This window comes from Cervus elaphus, chromosome 20 (assembly GCF_910594005.1).
Source record: "Cervus elaphus chromosome 20, mCerEla1.1, whole genome shotgun sequence".
Lineage (NCBI taxonomy): Eukaryota > Metazoa > Chordata > Mammalia > Artiodactyla > Cervidae > Cervus > Cervus elaphus.
Genome location: NC_057834.1, coordinates 37,176,429 through 37,192,441, shown reverse-complemented (window position 1 = coordinate 37,192,441; position 16,013 = coordinate 37,176,429).

Genomic DNA, 16,013 nt, shown 5'->3' with positions numbered 1-16,013 from the left:
AGAAATACCTTCCCCCAACTTCTTCAACCCTATTCATCCTCCACAGCTCAGTTCAGTCCCCTCTTCTGATGTCCCAACCCTGTATACACACACACACACATGCACACACATGGTTAGATTAAGAGCCTCTGAGGTGGGCTCTCGTGTGCCAGCCCATACCACTAAGCCACCACAATCTCCCTTAGGTACCTGTTGGCAAGTCATTTCCCTCCTCTTGACCTCTTGGGATAAGATCCTCAAAATGAGCTGAAAAGAGAAACATCCACCTGTTTGACAAGCATTTTCACTTGAGGACTTTCTCCAGACAGGGCACAAGATGAAACCACACCTTAGAGTAACCCTGGGTCAGGGAGATCCTCGGGAGAAAGGAATGGGAATCCACTCCAGTATTCTTGCCTGGAGAATTCCGTGGGCAGAGGAGCCTGGCGGGCTGCAGTTCATGGGGTCACAAAGAGTTAGACACTACTGAACAGCTAACACACACACACACACACACACACACACACACACGAGTAACCCACAGAGGGGAGAAAGGAGGAGAAACTTATTTTTACTCATGCTTCCCACTTCCTGTTGGTCAAGATGGTCTCACAGGAACTTAGAGACCTCATGCCCTGCCCCTTGATATCCACTCTGGAAGCCAGATCCATGGTCCATGGTGTGGTGTTTCATATTAACCAGAAATGGAGGGGTGACTCAGGACACAGGTTCAACAAGTGAGGTGTGAAAACCATGCAGTCCTAGGCCGTCAACTTGGACTCTTGTCAGCTCAGGTCACAAAAAAAGGCTCTGATAAAAGTGGAAGTGGTTTGGGAGGCAGGCAGCCAAGGAGTCAATGAGAAGGATCTAAGGAGGTGTGCAAATTTTGTGTCCCACACAGTCTACCCCTTGAGCCTTCTCAGTATGTACAGATCTTATACTCCAAGATAGGGCTTATGTTTGTTCTGCACAAACAGAGACATCCTCACTCTCCAAGAAGGAAGCTACAATCAATCACATAGCCCCCTTCCAGGTGGAGATCAAGGGTGTCTTTCTCAAAGACTGATGTGAGAGGATTCATGAAAAAAGCTACAATCCTCATAGTTGTGACTAATCCAAAAACTGCTTGATAGTCATTATCTCCCTCCTCTGCTACTCCTTCTAGATGCCGCCACCTTCACTTAGCATTTCATCTGGTCTGGATTGTTTTCTGGCGGGGTGATTCAGACCTTCATTCCCCAGAGGTGTAGATGCCCTAGTTGCCCTGCCCTGTTGGTTGTTGTAGCTACTCAGTAACAGTCCTCACTAGGCGTGTGTGCACGCTTAGTCACTCAGTCATATCCAACTCTTTGCGACCTCGTGTCAACCCATTTGCTCCTCCAGGGGCTCTTCCTGATCCAGGGATTGAAGGCTCATTTCCTGTATCTCCTGCATTGGCAGGTGGATTCTTTATCACTGGGAATTCTTTATCACCTGGGAAGCCCCATCACCAGTCATGGAAGTACTAAGAGATGTCCCAGACATTCCTGACCATCTAACCAAGTCATTTGCTACTCCCTAGTAGTCCATGCCCATTCTTACTCTGGACTGTCTTTCCCTATACACAAAGTGGACGACTGATGTATGCTGCAGCTCTGACCCTTGGGAGGATTTCGCTTTAGCACTGTTCGTCAGGGACACTCTGTGTGAGACCACATTGATGCTACTGCCAACAGGTCATCCTGGCACATCTATCAGCTGGTTACAAGGGAACCCCTGTGTGGTCATAAGGGCTTCCCAGGCGGTGCTGCTGGTAAAGAACATGCCTGCTCATGCAGGTAGATGTAAGAGACACCAGTTCGATCCCTGGGTTGGGAAGATCCCCTGGAGGAAGACATGGCAACCCACTCCAGTATTCTTGCCTGGAGAATTCCATGGACAGAGGAGCCTGGCAGGCTACAGTCCATAGGGCCTCACAGAGTCGGACATGACTGAGGCAATTTAACGTGCATGCATGAAGTCATAAATGAGGTTCAAGAAGAATCAGTAGCCATAGAGGCAGGAGATTGGCAGTCTTGGGCCATCTGCTCATATTACCAGTTCAAGCCTGGTCCAGAGGTATCATGCCCATTGCCAAATGGATTAGTTGTTTTGCCTGTCCAACTTGAGGACTCGTGGGTCAGATATCATTCAGCTTTATGAATAAGCAGTTCCGGTTGAATGGTCACTTGGTGCCCATTGGTCAGGCACTCAAGTCTCGAGTAAGGCCCAATATTGAACCAATAGCTGTTTTTCAGCTGTAATTCTTTGTCGCAGAGGGATGACTTTGTTCCAGAACCCCAGGGTATGTGCTGCATTTCCCCAGCAGAGCTTTCCCCAGCATCCTCATCCACCACAGGGACTTCTAGCACTATTGCCCAGGCTGGATCCTAAGGCCCAAGAGGTGGGACAGGTTATTTATAGCCTGGACCTGCTGCAGGGGCCTGTCTTGCTCTGGGACTTGCTTGAAACTGGCAGCCTTCTGCGTCACCTCACAACAAATCCAAAGAAGCCAAATAAATGCTCGCACTCTCTCTCTCTCTCTTTTTTTTAAATTAATTTATTTATTTGGCTGTGCTGGCTCTTAGTTGCAGCATGCAGGAGTCTTTTGGGATCTTTTTTAAGTTATAGCGTGCAAACTCTTAGTTGCGGCATGTGGGATCTAGTTCCCTGGCCAGGGATCAAACCTGGGTCCCTGGCATAGGGAGCACAGAGTCTTAGCCACTGGACCACCAGGGAAGTCCCTGCATCTCTGTCTTGGTGCTGGAAAGTATAAGGAACAACATTTTGTCCTTTATAGCAAGTTCCAGACCAGGGTTTTTGGGAAGAAGGTAGTAATGGAAGGACTCTGAAGAGATCTGTGTCCAATATAGCAAGGATAATACAAACTGGATTATACACATATCTTTCTTTCCTTTTTCTTTCCTACCATCTGCATTCAGGGAACAAAGCTGTTGTGTGTGTGTGTGTTTACCATCCTGCCCTGTGTCCAGACCTTACCATTGACCCACCATTACCTTATATAATCAGTTATTTGATACAAACTGTCAACGGCAGGATTTGTCTTATTTGAGAATTACCTGGCACCATTTTACAGGTGGGAAAACTGAGATCAAGGTCAAGAGACTTAGCTTCAGTCACACAATGAGAGCTTCCAACTTGGGACCTCTAGGTATGTGGGTGCGGGAGGGGTATTAGAGTCACCACGTCTTGAGTGTTTGCCACGAGCAAGCACTGTGCTAAGTGCTTTACAGGCATGGACTCTCATACCTTTAATACAGACCCACAAAGGAGATGCTCTGATCATCTTCCTTCACAGACAGGGAATCTCAGACTTAGGAAGGTTAAGTGACTTGCCCAAGGTCACACAGTCAGGAAGTGGGCATTAGAACCAGGTGATCTGGCTTGGGATTTCAACTACTAGCCAATACAGGTGCCAAGGAGTTAGGGACATCACCCCACATGGATGAGCGAACCCTGCCTCCCTGCTTTCCCATTGAATGATTTCATGTTAAAGACACCCCAAGGGAGCAGAAAAGGAGCTGACTTTTTAAGCCTTTAACTCTCACTAGAACCAAAGAGCCCACTATGAAATTTCCCTGTGAAGACCAGAATAGTCAGGCAGTAAGAAACAGGAGTCCAGGAATCTTTCCTAACTACCAGTCAAAAACTCTACCCATTTAGTAACCTATGCTTTGCTGCAATTTCAGCTCAAAACATGGACTCATTTGGAGAACCGCAGTGTCTTTGAATGTAGTTTTTCATCCAGCAGAATGCACTTGGCGGACATCATGAGTGATCATGACACGCTCCCACGATGCTACAGAAAGGAGCAGTGATATTTCAGATTTCACATGATGCCTTTTCTCTGAACAGTTCTAGGCATTTACAGGACCAAAGACTTGACTTTATAGTTACTCTTGGTGTATCTATTTAGTCAACATGTATTCTCTTGCCTACAGTATACCAAACATGGTAGGGGCTAGGCATGCAAAAGTAAACGAAAACTCAACAGCCTATTCTTTTGGAGCTCATGTCTGGGTGAAGAGAAGTACCCATGGCATATTAACCTTTTAATGCCTCTTACTTCTTATTGCAAACCAGCAGGTAACAAAGAAGCATGCTAAGAATGAGAGACTGTGAACCCTGCCTCAACAGCCCCTTTTCCCATGGGTCTGCATGTGTCTGGGTGGGTTTCTAAACTGAAGTTTTATTACAGAATTAGTACATGAATTTGTAATAAACCATGCCTAGTAAAGTTGTTTCTTGTTCTTATAAAGGTGTGAAAAAAACTTTCTCTATAGTGTAATATATGTAATAATTATATTCAAAATTTTTTGAAAGTTATGAGGCCTTTTGCAAATGTAATATTCATTTTGACACTAATAAATTAGGTCCATTGCTGACTTTTTAATATAGTATAGTGGGCTGAAAGAGCATCTGACTTCCTCAAGTCAACAGTGGATCAGGTAGAGATCAAGATGGCTGAGTAGAACTTCACCTCCCCACACAAACACATCGAGACTACATCTTCATGTGGAACAATTCTCACAGAATACCAATTGAAAGCTGGCAGAAGATCTCTTATACAACAAAAGCTATGAGAAAAAGATCCCTACACGATCGGGTAGGAGAGAAAAAAAAAAAAAAAAAAACAATGAAACAATGAGTCAGTGGCAGAAGAGACAGGTTTCTAAGTTTCTTTTCTTCATTCTTTTCCACTCCAAGGTGGAAATCTTATTTATGTTGCATTCTCAGTGCCTGGAAAAATGCTGTCCTGTCAGAGCTAGTCAATAACACATATTAACATGTTGAGAATATTTTTAAAAGGAGAATTAGCTTTTAAAGAATTAAAAACAGCCTTTCCATACATGGAAAGATGCTCAGTATCTCTAGTTATTAGAGAAATGCAAATCAGGACGACAATGAGGGCTTCCCTCGTGGTCCAGGGGTTAAGAATCTGTCTGCCAGCGCAGGGGACGCTAGTTTGATCGTTGCTTGAGGAAGATTCCAGATGCCGCGAGGCCGCTAAACCTGTGTACCACAGCTACTGAACCTGCGCTCTAGAGCCAAAGAGCCACAACTACTGAACCTGCACACCACCAACTCCTGAAGCTGGCGCAGCCGGAGCCCACGCTGTGCCGCAAGAGAAGCCCCAGCAATGAGAAGCTCAAGCACTGCAACAGGAGACCGACTCCCTGCTCAGCGTAGCTGGAGAAAGTCTGTGTGCAGCAACGGACGCCCAGTGCGGCCGTAAAAGATGAAACTCCAGTGTGGTACCACCTCCCTCTGCTCAGGATGACCGCCATTAAAAAGTCTACCAAAAAAAGTCCACAAATAACAAATGCTGCAAGAGGTGTGGTGAAAAGAGAAACCTCCTACACTGTTGGTGGGAAAGTAAACTGGCGCAACTGCTATGGAAAACAGTACGGAGATTCCTTAAGAAACTACAAATAAAATTACCATATGATCCAGCAATCCCACTCCTGGGTATATATCTGAAGAAAGTGAAAACTAATTAAAAGAGATACATGTACCTCAATGTTCAAAGCAGCATTATTTACAATACCCAAGACATGGAAGTGACCTAAATGTCCATCGGCAGATGAATGGATAAAGAAAATGTGGTATATACATATAGACACAAAAGAATGCTACTCAACCATAAAAAGAATGAAATAATGGCATTTACAGCAACATGCACGAACCTAGAGATCATCAAACTAAGTAAAGTAAGTCAGAAAGAGGAAGACAAATACTATATGATAGAACTTACGTGTAAAATCTAAGATATGATAAAATAAACATATTTACAAAACAGAAACAGACTCACAGACAGAAAACAAGCTTATGGTTTCCACAGGGGAGAGGGGGTGGGGGGATAAATTAGGAGTTTGGGATTAACAGACACATACAACTATATATAAAGTAGATTATCAACAGGATCTTACGGTATGGCACAGGGAACTCTACTCAATATCCTGTAATAAACTGTGTGGGAGAAGTATGAAAAAAAATATATACATGTGCCTTTTCCATTCTTTGGAAGATTTATTCTTTGAGGCCCACAGTGACTACAGCTTAAAGAATGACTATCACATGAATCTGGGCCAGTTCTTAGAACTTCTCAAAAAAACACTAAAGTGAGCGTGTTTTCCAGATATTATTTGGTATCAAAAGCAAAAGTTCTGACTCCTATGAAACTATGAAGAGGCCTATGCTTACAATCTCATTAAGTTATATTTCTATTAACAAGACCAAAATAAAAGGACCAGTAACTGTTCAGCATCATCTGTGGGGAACCTAGTTCCAGGATATTTCCCTGGTAATGAAACAAATATATAAGCCTTTTAACTTTATAACAATGCAATTGCACTGTTACCTCTATTTTCTTGTGTTAACCGAAAATCATTTAATGGTAAATTAATAAAAGCCAGTCCATTAAAAAAATTTTGCATATGTATATATATATAGAGAGAGAGAGGCAAGAGAGGGGCCAAATCACTTTGCTGCACACCAGAAACTAACAACTACCATAACATTGTAAATCAACTATAATTCAATTTAAAGAAAAGCCCCTCCGGGCAGAGGTGGCTCATATTGGCACCTCCCCATCTCACACTGTGCAATTGTCCCCTTCACAGGCCACTCTCCTGCGGTTCCACATGTGTCTCCTCGCAAACAATCGCAGGACAGCCTCTGTCACGGTGCAGACTTTTTCTTCTCCGTGGACACCTCCGCCTGTATGGCTGAGCGTGTCAGAGGAAGAGGAGACTAGGGTGCTGTGGAAGGAGAACAGAAGTTGGGTCTGTTGGAGCCGCCGTTCCGCCACCTTCTGGCCCTGTGACCTGGGGCAAGTCCACAGGCTCTTTGGGCCTCAGTTGCCTCACATGTAAAACGGGGATAACCCAGACTAAGCCACTGAATGCAGAAAATGTGCTGTGACTCATGCAATGCTTCATGGACTGGAAAAGGCTGTTGTATTCGGGTGTCATTATTTTATCCATTTTATCAATAGGGTAATAATAAGAAATGGAGATTCATTCAGTTGGCCAGTTCAACAGAGCTGCACTCTCCCAGGATGTGTTCGGCAGCCTAGGTAATGGAAATGCCTCAGCAAGAAGTGCACAGCCCTTGCCCTCCGGGAGCCTCATTCTCTTGAGGGGAGAGGAGAAGTCTGTAGCAAACCAGGAAGATAATTTCAGATCACAAGACAATAATAAGATGATAGTGCAGGGTTTTAGATAGACAGTAGAGGTTGCGTCCCTGGTGGCTCAGATGGTAAAGAATCTGCCTGCAATGTGTGAGACCTGGGTTCGATCCTTGGGTCAGGAAGATCCCCTGGAGAAGGGAATGGCAACCCACTCCAGGATTCTTTCTGGGATAATTCTTTTGCACAAAGGAGCCTGGTGGGCTACAGTCCATGAGATCACAGAGTCAGACACAACTGAGTGACTCACACACACAGAAGTTGCTGTGGAAGGCTGCTTCCCAGGAGGTGACAGACATGGTAACCCACTGACCAGGTGGAAAGGAATAGCCCTTCAAGGTCTAGAGAAAGTGTCCCAAACAGGCCAAACAAGAGTGCAAAGACTTGGGACCTTGAGACTGTCATAGTGCGGGGCCCCTGAAGCAGCTGCCTGTCTATGGGCTGCTGACCTCTCCTAAGAGCCCTCTGCAGATGGGGCCGGCACAGCTCCCTGGCAGGCCTTTCCCACACCAGCCACATGATCACTGGCTCAGTTACAACCTCCCGTAATATTCTTTTTATTTATTCATTTTTTATCGTAAGCATTTTTTGGTAATTTTATTGACTTACTTATTTTCGGCTGCGCTGGGTCTTCGTTGCTGTGCGCCGGCTTCTTCTTGCTGTAGCTTCTCTTGTTGCAGAGTGTGGGCTCTCGGGTACATGGGGGCTCAGTAGCTGCGGCTCCCGGGCTCTAGAGTGTGGGCTCAGTAGTTGTGGTTCACAGGCTTAGCTTCTCTGTAGGGTGTGGGGATCTTCCCAGACCAGGGATCAAATCCATGTCCCCTGCATTGGCAGTGGGTTCTTAGCCACTGGACCACCAGGGAAGTCCCTCTTCTGTAATATTCTTTCCTTGGGAAGCAGGGAGGGCTGGCCCAGGCCTGGAGTGGGGCAGAGCAGGCTGAAAGGTGTTAGGGGAAATAGAAACGAAGTCAAAAAGGCAGAAAGGAGTGATGGGGGCTCTGCCATGGTCTCTCCAGCCCATAAGTCAGTCTAACCTGGCCCAGTTTCCGCAGAGATTCAGCAGAAAATTCCACAATCCTGGTATTCTGCCTTTTGGACAAGGAGGATCCTAGGGATGGACTCTGTCTCTCCACACACCGCGTACCTCCCTCCCTCCCACATAGGGGAGCACTATGAGAATGCGCACTGTTGGTATTAAGTATCTACCCCTTATTCTCCCCTCACACCAGTCTTCTCCTTTTGTATCTGAGGAGAATCAAACAGAAGACCCTCAAGTCTGATTTTCAATACTCAAACACCTGACTGCCCTCTTCTCCAAACCTGCAGTTTAATTGGTTACCAGGCTGGCGGGGCAGGTTTGGCACAGCCCCACTGATGCCAGGGCTCTGCTCTGATCACTCTGCGTGCACAGTAGCCACCCCCCTCCCTCCGTTTCTGGAAACTGTGCCCACTGCTTTGATACACTGTGTGATAATTGCAACGGAAGCATTTTTCACCTTTAAAATGGAATTACTCACTCTCTTTGTCTGGAGGCCTGGGCCCAGGCCAGCAGCTCTGGCAGGGGAAGAATTCTCTTAAACCCAGGAACAGTGGACTCCTCCCCAAAACACAGACCAGGTTCCAGGTCTGCCGTCGAAATCCCACGTGTTCCTCACCATGTCGTCAGGTGGATGTGCTTGGAAGAGCCTTAGCCTCTCTGAGGCTGTGACTTTTCATCCCCCTCCATCATTGTGCCAAGGTCAACCTGGGTGAGTTGCTTGATCTCCCCAAGCCTCAGTTGTGTGGTCCGAAACTTGGGGGAAGAACACTTCTCTGGAAAGGTGGTTTAGGGATTCCATCGGCAAATGGGTGCTGAGCCCACCAAAGGCTCTGCTGATTTGTAGGAGGAGGTCAGATCTTTTGTTCCCTTCTTTTCTATAAGTTCCTAGCCCCGTGATGGGGACATTTAACCACAGCCTCCTCAAGGCCAGGGTGTAGGGTCAGCCTCAGGTCTTCCCTCTGGCTGGGCTCCTAGCAACTAGGTCTGGTCCCTCTTCTCAGTCCTGTGAGCAGCTGAACTGATGACAGGAAGGGCTCATGGGCATGTGTGGGATGGCTTGCCTGTTGATGTTCCCTTCCTAGAACCCTTTCCTTGAGTTCTTGGATGTATTAGTCTGCTTGAGCTGCCATAACAAAAACCACAGACTGGGCAGCATAGACAACGGAAATTTATTTTCTTACAGTTCTGGAGGCTGGAAGTCCAAGATCAAGGTGCCAGCAGCGTTGGTATCTGGTGAGGCTTCTCTTCCTGGCTTGCAGGTGACTGTCTTTTCACCATGCCTTCACGTGGCCTTTCCTCTGGGCTCACATGGGGAAGCGGGGGAAGGGAGGTGTCTCTGGTGTGTCTTCTTCTTCTGAAGACACTAGTCCTGTTGGATTAGGGCCTCACCCTTATGACCTCCTTTGACCTTAATGCCTTCTTTCAAGACTCTATCTGCAAATATAGTCACATTGTGGGTAGGACTACAACATATGAGTTTTGAGGGGGCCCAATTCAGTCCAGACACCAAATATCAAACCATACACCAAATATCTCCCCTCAAGGAGATAAGGGTTCTAAGGTGGCTAGGACCACAGAGGAGAAGCAGTCAAGCCCAGAGCCATGTGCATCCTCCAAGACCTCAGAGGAGAGAGCTCTCTTCTGGCTGGAGTGACAAAGGGAGGAGCCCCAGGGGAGAGAGCAATGTGGGGCATCTGGGCTGGATCTTGAGAGGAAGTCTTGGGTGGGGAGGGCTGCCCGGTCCAGGGGAAGTCTGGGCAAAGACCTGGGGCCCTGTGAGGAGCACACCAGGTCAGGTCAGCTTGCCCTCCCCAGTCCTCTTCCGCTTCTCTCCCCTGCTGTGGGAACCTGGGTGACGTCTGTGCTGCCAGACGGCTGCTCAGGCTGAATGTGCTGTTAAAGCGAATTTCAACCCGGCGGAGGAGAGAGCAGTGATGGCAGTGCAGCGGAAGGAACCCGGCAGCAGCTCGAGCCCCTGCGCCAGCCGGCTGGCCGCAGGGCCAGATGGTGCAGGGTTAGAGCTTGGCGGGGATGGAGAGGATCAGAGAGGAGGGACCTGGGAGTCTGGAGAGCCAGCAGAGAGGGTTCTTGGTGACAGACAGTCAGGCCCCGGGACTGCTTGGAGGTATTTGGGAAGGGAGAGCGGTGGAGAAGTGTGGAGGATCCCGATGATCTCCAGGGACCCCAGACCACCAGAGGAAGCTCCAGATGTGATGAGGGACCTGTGAAGCTGGGGGCCGCCGAGGGCACCAGGTTGACTTGAAGGTCAACACAGGAAGATGTACAGGGGCGTTTGGGATCTCATAGACACTGGGGGCTGGAACTTGAGGTCTAGGGGGCCTGGGAGAGTTAAGGTTCACAGTCTCTCTGTTCCAGCATGTCCAGAGTGTAGACTCTGGCTGGGAAGGGGTTATGGCAGTCAGACCTGCATACTCCCTGGTGCAGCCCTTGGGGCCAAGGCCCTCACACGTGGCCTGAACCTCACCCACGACCACATGAAGGGGAAGCAGATAGCCCTGCAGGTGTTGAGCATCGTGCTGTGAGAGTGTAGTGGACCTTGCATTTGACAAAGGCTGGGTGTGGTAAATTACCAATAACTTGCTCAAGCAAACTAGTAAGTATGTTTAGCTAAGATTCAGTTCAGGTCTGGCTCCAAAAGCAGCATGTTTTCTTCTCTGCACTCTCCGCCCCTGGCTGGTTTGTTATCATGGTTTCATGGAGCATCTATTAGAAATGTATTATGTGCTGGAGTGTGTGATAGTTTCAAGGGCTACAAAGATAAATAAGACACGAGGGCAGGGGAGATGCATGGGTAAACAAACTCAGATAATTCAGAGTGACAGGAGCTAAACTAGAAGCTAGAGATTTGGGGGATGTAGGAAGGAGTGGTCCGTTTTGCCCAGGATAAGGATGCATGGGGGAGGGAAGTCAAGAAGGCTTCAGAGAGGTGTTGGTAGTTGAGAGAGCTGATTTAAAGGGTGAGCAGGTGATCCTCAGGATACACAGGTAGGGGAGGGTGGAGAGAGTGGAGGAGATTCTGGGTTGAAGGAGCAAAGTGAGTGACGATATAGAGGCTTAGAGCTGCAGGGCCCTCTGGGGATGGCATGGCTGTGAGGGGCAGAGAGCTTGAGAGATCAGCCTGCCTGAGAGCTTTGTCTTTGCTGGTTGGCTCTGGGGAGCCCCTGGGGGACTCTCAGCAGGGAAATGATGAGATGTGAGTGTCACTTACAGGGCTCGCAGAGCCCTGGTTCTCGCACAGCTCTGGGGGGCTGCCATGGTGCACTGCGGTGCTCTGTCTGCATGCCTTCCTGCCCAGAAGATGGCACAGTGCAAGGGCAGGGCCTGGCTTTTGTCCATCTCTGTGGGCCTCCGAGGTGACGCTGGTGGTAAAGAACCTGCCTGCCAATGCATAAAAGACGTGGGTGTGATCCCTGGGTCAGGAAGATCCCTTGGAGGAGGGCATGGCAACCCACTCCAGTATTCTTGCCTGGAGAATCCCATGGGCAGAGGAGCCTGGAGGGCTGCCGTCCACAGGACTCCAAAGAGTCAGACATGACTGAGCGACTTAGCACGCACGTGGCGCCTTCACTCAGCGCAGGACCTGCTGTAAGCAGAGGTTCGGCACATACAGTATGCTCTGGGGGCTTTGGTGCTGCAGTCAGACCATTGTACAGTCTGCCATCCTGCTCATGGGGACTTATGCCCACCCCTCTCCAGAGTCCTTTTAGCCCGGTGTGGGCACCTTATAGACAACAGGATGATGTGGGGACGATGGGACGTCCTTGATGGTGCAGGGGTTGCTTCCACTGCAGGGGGTATGAGTTTGATCCCTGGTAGAGGAAGGTCCTGTATGCTGAGCAGTGTGGCAAAAAAAAAAAAAAAAAAGACATTTAGGGAATCTTCAGGAAATAAAGATAGAGATCTTTTTTTTTTTTTTAAAGTGTGGATGGATCTGATTTGAATCCCAGCTCTGTCATTAATCAGTTGTAGGTCTTTGAACAAGTTATTTAACTTTTGGAAGACTCAGTGCCCTCATTTGTCCAATGTCAGTGATATAGTGAAGCCTACCAGATTATTCTTTATGTTAGCGTGCATGTCAAGTGTAGATACGTAGAGAGTGCTCAATACATTTTAGTTATAATAATCGTAATAAATAAAGGCCATCATGGTCACTTACCTATCATCTCTCAGTTCTAATGCCTCCCTGCTATATTTTGCTCTGCGAGGCTCGGGCTGACTCTTCAAACTATATTTTGCAAAGCATATTTTCCAGTGGGCTCTTACTAGGTTCTGCCAACAGGGAGGCTGGTTATAAGGAGAGAGGGGAAGACTTGCTTCTTCCATTTGCTTCCTTTCAATGTTGCTCCAGCACCAACTGGGCAACATTACTTCCTCCAAGATCTGAAACCCACCTCCAGAGGGATCCCTTCCCTGAGATTCTAGCCTCTGACAACCCCAACGTCACCCACTTGTTCTCCCAAGCCAGGGGTGGGAGCTTCCTTCTGCTGTTTTCTCTGTGTTACTTAAGTGTTCCCATTTTGCTTTTCATTCCTCCCACACCAGTAAAGCCAATCCCTTACATTCAATACTCTCTGTGGAAATACCTAGTGAGGTTTCCGTTTTCCTAAGGGGAGCCCTGACGCTAACACTGAGGCTATATATGGCAGCCTGTATCCAGTGCCCTGTGGATCATGTGGAGTTCAGAAAGGGCATGGTAAGGGAGCCCCAGATGGGGAAGGGGTGGGGCAGACGCAGAGGCAAGTCCCCGTAGAGCACAGGTTGTGTGACGGGCAGCATGTGCAAGCTGGGGGACAGGGAAGAGTCTAGACTGATCAGAGCTTGGAGTTTATTTTAGGTTGGGATGGATCATGATGCTGGGGGCAGCATGTGCAAGCTGGGGGACAGGGAAGAGTCTAGACTGATCAGAACTTGGAGTTTATTTTAGGTTGGGACGGATCGTGATGCTGGAAAGGCAAGTTGCAGCTAGAATCGGAAGGTTGACATGCCAGGGAAGATTTGAGATAAAGCATGGACTGAAGGACAAGAGAGGACAAATCACTTTCCTCCCAGCCCTGGAGGGATGGTGGGCGGCGGAAGGGGCTGGACTTCCAGAAACTGACGATGTGATCTTAGACAAGTCATTTTGCCTCTCAGATCACTGATGCCATCTTCTCTAAAGTGGACTTTCCATACGCTTTGGAAACCGAAAGCTCTGCCAGCAGAAGAAATTATCGATGTTAGATACTATTCTGAGTAGCTCGGGGGGAGGGATCCACAGGAGGGAGGAGGATATGGTGAGGCTGGGAAAGAGAGGAGGTTAGAGTCCAGTGGGGAAAAGTGTGTGGGGAGGAGGACTCCAGAGGTGTGATGGTCCACACGGTGATAGGGAGGAGAGGCTGGGCCGAGGGCAGGGCGGGGATACAGAAGGAAGCCACGCTTGGGTGTTAGCGTGGTGCGTGGGTAGGGCTGAGGAGTGAGGGGGTGTGGGAACCCAGGCTGCCACCACCTGGAAGCCACTGTAAGCAAAGGCTGATCCGGCAGGGGTGGGTGGGGGAGGTGGCCCTACAAACACAGCAAGCCCTCCCTTTGGGTGGGCCCAAAGTTGCTGGGAATCTCTGCTTCCTCTGCCTCCCCCTGTTCTATATCTTCCCAGCCGGAAACATCGTGAGGTTATAAAAACAAACTGCCAATCCTAAATTCATGAAAACTGACTTTGGCCCAGCCTACAGCACGGAGGAAAAATGTTCTTGGAGAATATGTATGGGTCAGACCCTGAAGTGCCCAACCAGGCTGAGAGGACAGAGCCAGGGGCTTTACCCTTCCTGAGCCCAAGATGGAGGAAGTCTCATTCCTTGCAAAGCAAACTGCTTGTTTTTCATGACATAAATTATGTATGTTCTTTAAAAAACATAAAGAGAAAATACAGTTAAGCAAAAAGAAGGTATAAATCACACATAACCTCATCTCCCCGATGAATGCTTACGCGTTCAGATACTTCTCTGGGTTTGTACATGTAAATGCAAAAAATCGCATTTATATTACTTGAAACCTCCTCTTGCCATTCTTCAGTGCATCACGGCCATCTTTCCATGGCCCTAAATGTACTTCTGCAGCATCTTTTTAAATGACATCACAATTAGATAACAACAACAATCGCTTGTATAGTGCTCTATAGCTTACAAAGCACTTGGCATCCATTATCTTATTTTGGCCCTTGGCCTTCCTGAGGGAGGTCTCTCCCTTACGTAATTCTGCTTCCAAAACAGGCCACCTCTGCCTCCTTGGCATGTGGGCCTCCCCCGACCCTGCTCCCCAGAAGACTCTCTATCGTCCTACCTGCATCCTTCCTGCTTTGGGCAGGAGTCAGTTTCCAGTTCCCATCTGAGGAGATGGATGCTGGCTAGACCCCTCTATCTCTGCGTCCTTCTGCCTGGCCCAGCTGCCAACCTCCGTCCTTCTGTTCACCCGCTCTCCTTTCTCTGCCCCTCAGAGAGGAAGGGGCCTCTGTCTCGTTTGCTTGAGAGTCTCCCTGCATAGTCTCAGAGGGTCTTCCCTGCCGCCAGCCTTCCCCTTTCCCCCTGCACCGCTGCCCACTTCCCTTCTGTCCAATGCTGCCTGAGGAGCAACTTGACACAATCTGAGAAGGCGGGAACCTAGGTGGCCCCCTCTGTTCCCTCAGGAATGTGAAGCCCCCTCACCTCCAGATATGACTAAACACCACGGTTCCCTGTTGTTGCTTATGAGTGGGAAGGAGTGGGCAGACTCACAGAGAGCCGAGGGATGGAGTGTCTGCAGAGCCGCCAATGCACGTGTGTGGAGAGGTTCTGAACTCCTGTCTCCCTGTCGCCCTGGGTCTCCTCTCCCACACCCCCTGCCTTTGCCTGGCTCTCTCCCCTCACTCCCTTCCTAGCACCTCATCCTTTCCTGCTCGCCCTCTGCCCGACATCTGACCATGGCTGTGGTGTTTGAGAGCTGCAGCCACTGGGGATGGAGGTGGAAGGAATTTTGTGCCCCCTTCTCTGTCCTAGGATTTCAGTTGACATCTTTATCTGGGGAGTGCCTCCCTCTGCCCACCCACCACTGACCGGGCCCTCCCCCCACCTCTCCTGTCTCCCTTCTGTAGCAGGATTGAAGATGGGAAGAGGAGCTCCTGGCCTGCTCACTCCAAGACCATCCTGGGCAGGGGCCTCATCTCCTGGCTTTGGAGAAGGGCAGGTGCCCCTGAGTTTGGTGACCCAGATATCCGGGCTGGATGGGCACACCAGCTGTCACCACACCCACTGGGAATGCCTGCCCATTGGCCCTTAGGCCTCCTTTCCACAGCAAGAACATCAAAACTCTCAGCTCTGCGGCCCTGTTGTAGTGCCTTCATTCAGCCAGCATCAGGGGTACCTAAGCACTTGATCTCAAGCTCCTGATGTTATGTCCCTGGGCTCACCAAGTGCCCTCCCTTCTGACTCCATCCCAGCCCTACCAGCCTGGATTCCCGATTCGGCATGCATTCAGTGTCACTTCCCTCACTCTCTAGGGACAGATAATACCACCCGAGTGTCCACTCACTAGTAGTGTCTTTAGGTGAGTGACCCAGAGGGGCTCCCATTCATGGAAGGTGACCAGGAGAAGCCCCGGGTGTTCAAGCCCTCTAACTCCCGGGCAAAGATCAGGAGTTGGCAGGAGGTGCCAGCACACCGCCCATCAGCCTTACAGGGGTGAGAGGACCCCAAACTCCCCTTTCTGCCCCTGGGGGTGGGTGCTGAGGGCCTGAGG